The sequence below is a fragment of the Hibiscus syriacus genome, unplaced genomic scaffold, assembly GCF_006381635.1.
Source record: "Hibiscus syriacus cultivar Baekdansim isolate YM2019G1 unplaced genomic scaffold, ASM638163v2 tig00008222_pilon, whole genome shotgun sequence".
Taxonomy (NCBI): Eukaryota; Viridiplantae; Streptophyta; class Magnoliopsida; order Malvales; family Malvaceae; genus Hibiscus; species Hibiscus syriacus.
In genome coordinates this window covers 342,828-346,386 of record NW_024062157.1, presented here as the reverse complement: position 1 = coordinate 346,386, position 3,559 = coordinate 342,828, and the positions used below count along the sequence as shown (strand labels likewise).

Here is a 3,559-nt window from a genome sequence, read left to right as displayed (position 1 = left end):
TCTCTCAACACATTAAAAACACAAGGGAAATTTCTATAGATTTCCTTCTCCCCAAGTTCAACACCTCATATCTGCAACCGGATAAAACCCTAGCTCTTCAATTTTTTTATCTACCAATACCAGCCATACAAGTGTCAAACAAACAAAAGATCAGCAAATCCAAAAGGGTCATAAATATCTTCCATGCACGTTGGTTCAAGTTCAACAAAACCCTAATTAATTACCCCTTTCTAGCCTGTTTAATTTAAGTTTACCTTTTCATCAAACACCAATGAAAAGGGAGGTAAGAGGAAACGGTGCAACCATTTCCCTTCAAAATCCTTGACTTTGGCTCAGCAAGTCATGTCACATGTGGGTGCTCAACAATGTCGCTTCCACCGTCGGCGATACGAACCAGAGGCTCACCTCTTGGTTCTTGAGAGCGCTCATCTCTAGGGCGTCTAGGATTTGCCCCACGGCCATGAATTTCAATGGCGGAAGCATGTTTCGGAGAAGGCTAATGACCGTCACCGAGCTGGCTGGGTATGTCGATTTAATCCCTTGGCATCGTTTTGGGTTCTGTGCATCAAACAGTGCCATTTTCAAGGCGGTTGAAGGATGCACCAAAGTTCATATATTGGATTTTAGCATCACTCACTGTATCCAGTGGCCGACTCTAATAGACGCCCTAGCTAAGCGGCCTGAAGGGCCTCCATCGCTTCGAATCACGGTGCCCTCTTGCAGGCCACAAGTTCCTCCTTTGCTTAACATGTCTAAAAAGGAAGTCGGCCTCCGTTTGGCGAATTTCGCCAAGTTCAGGGACGTACCTTTTGAATTCCATGTCAAAGATGATGACCCTTGCTTGTCCAATGAATCCTTTGTTGTTCTGTTCGAATCATTGTTGACTCATTTGACTCGTTCCGAGCTAGACCTTAGGGAGGACGAAGCTTTAGTCATAAACTGTCAAAACTGGCTACGCTATTTGTCCGACGAGACAAAACTGAATTCCGCTCACAATATTTCACTGCGAGATGCTTTCCTTGACATAATCAAAGGCCTTAACCCTCGTATCACAGTTGTGGTCGACGATGATTCCGATTTAACCGCGCCGAGCCTCAGTTCGAGGATCACAACATGCTTCAATTATCTATGGATACCCTTTGACACATTGGAGACATTCCTGCCCAAAGATAGTTCCCAAAGGCTTGAATTCGAGTCCGATAACAGTCACAAGATCGAGAACATCATCGGTTTCGAAGAGTTCCAAAGGATAGAGAGGCTAGAATCGGGCACAAAATTGTCCCAAAGGATGAAAAATGCAGGTTTCTTCAACCTTCCATTTTGTGAAGACACCATTAATGAAGTTAAATCGCTGCTATATGAACATGCTAGTGGGTGGGGCATGAAGAGAGAGGAAGACACGATGGTTCTCACATGGAAAGGTCACAACTCAGTATTTGCCACGGCCTGGGCCTCGACCGAGTTGGAGGATTGAGTCACCATTATTGAGTGGGGTAAACGTCAGTGGTCCAGTTGAATCAGCAGGGACAAAACAGGGTGCTGCTTCTCTCGTTGTCGAAAGACTGAAAATGAGCATAAGACAGAGAGAAACGCAGAATTTTGAGGATAAAATCATGCTACATACCATTATCATCCATCTTTATAAATTAGGCGACTTTAGATAGCTTTTGTGTTTGGTTCAGATAAAAGCAGAGAGAAATGTACAAATATGATAAATAATTTGTCTTTGTACGAGGCAAAAACCCGCTACTGTTTTGTTTTAATAGAATCTCATGTGCCGGTTGCTTCACAGACCACAGTAGTAGCACAGCACCCAACTACCGGTTTCTAATTAGTTCAGTTATCTAATATTGGACAAAGCTACAAAATAAGGTTACAAAAAAAGGGTAAGCTTTACAAATAGTCACTCAATTTTAAATTTTGTTACAAAATGAGTATCGTATTATTAGTATTGTTAGTTGTTGATAAAGGATAATGTGACACACTAAAGTTAAATAGTAATTTCTAATTTGGTCTATCATTTATAATTAAAATTTTATTTTGATATTTTTCTAATATTTTTAAATAACAATCTTAAAATATTAAGAAATGAACATAAAACTTTTTAAAATATATGAAAATCTATAATTTATTATAAAATTATAAAAATACTTTTAAAAATTATAATTTTGAACCAGTATTTTACAAAACATAAAAATTTGGCTTAATAGTATCTGAGACCCTCAAGCTTTCCTAAAAAAAATTCAATGTAGCCATTGAACTTTTTTTGCACTTAATGTGGCCCTTAAATTAAGAGAGAGAGAAAACAAGTTATCCCTTTTACCAATGAAAATGAGTGTTGACGGTTAAAATGTTATCGTGGTGATCCATGACGCTAACATGACTATCCCGACTGTAACAACCCAGAAAAAATGGAAAAAATAATTTTAATTAAGCAATTTGGCGAAATTTGAGGATTAAATTAAAAGTTTTCAAAACTTGTAGCCTGTTTTAGAGTTGAAGGAAATTTAGGGATCAAGCCCTGAATTTACCCTTAGAGTATCGGAAGAAACACATTATATGCGTGCAATTCATTTCTGATTGAAATCAGAAATTAATTGCTCCAAATTCCTTCCTCTCGCACTCTCCTTCCAAACCCGATCCCGACGCCGTCCGACCACTGATCATTGATTTGAAACCACCATCGTGTTCGTCTTCGACCGATGAACAAATCCTATAAACCAATTAAAGTGAAACGCTATCAAACGCCGTGAATTTTGATTCAAAGTTTCTACCTTTTTTTAGCACAACCTCTGTGAAAATCTTCAATTTATCGTCGATCGTTGTTCCGTTTTCGACACCTCCCACACCATCGTGTTCCTTGTGTCGTTTCGAGTCTGTCGGTGTCCTCCTTGTCTCCATCGTCGCTGGCGCGTGAGGGAGGTGAAGTAGTCAAAGTTTTCGACGTGTTGAAATCGAGCTCTCCGCTGTTTAAAATTGTGAACCGAGCTTGGTAAGAGCCTCAAAATTGTGTAAAATATTTGTAAGAATTTTTCGTGATTTTTAGGCAGTCGTAGGCCACCACACGCGCCACACGCACCGTCACTGCGCATGGGCATCGTCTGGCGCGTGTGGGTAGTTTCTTGAACCGGTTTAACCTGGTCCGACCTGACCCGTTGACCCGACCTGACCCATTCATCGTTGACCGTTGACTTTGACCAAATATTTAAATTTTTGGTCAAGTCATATTTTACGTTTTTCGACATCATGAGTCTGAATCTGAAGTCCGTTTTTCCAAATTCGAACACGAAAGCCTCAAATTTGTCAGTCAAACCTGTTGACTTTGACCAAATAGTCAAAATTTTCGAAAAGTCATATTTTATGTTTTTCGACATCTTGAATCTGATTTCGAAGTCAGTTTTGACAAATTCTGACTCGAAATCCCCGAATCGAGCTCGTAATCCAAAAATGCTTAGTATTTTTAGCATATTTTTATTATTTACTTGAGATATGGTTATGGAATTGACTCAGTAAGATGTTTTATGAAGGTACTCGTGTTTCACCTGAGCGAGGATCAGTT

The 3,559-nt window shown here is 39.6% G+C and overlaps 1 pseudogene; it reads left to right on the top strand.

Moving 5' to 3' along the window:
* Nucleotides 1-271: 271 nt before the first annotated feature.
* On the top strand, nucleotides 272-1,683 carry LOC120202115 (annotated as a pseudogene).
* The last annotated feature ends 1,876 nt before the right edge of the window (nucleotides 1,684-3,559 follow it).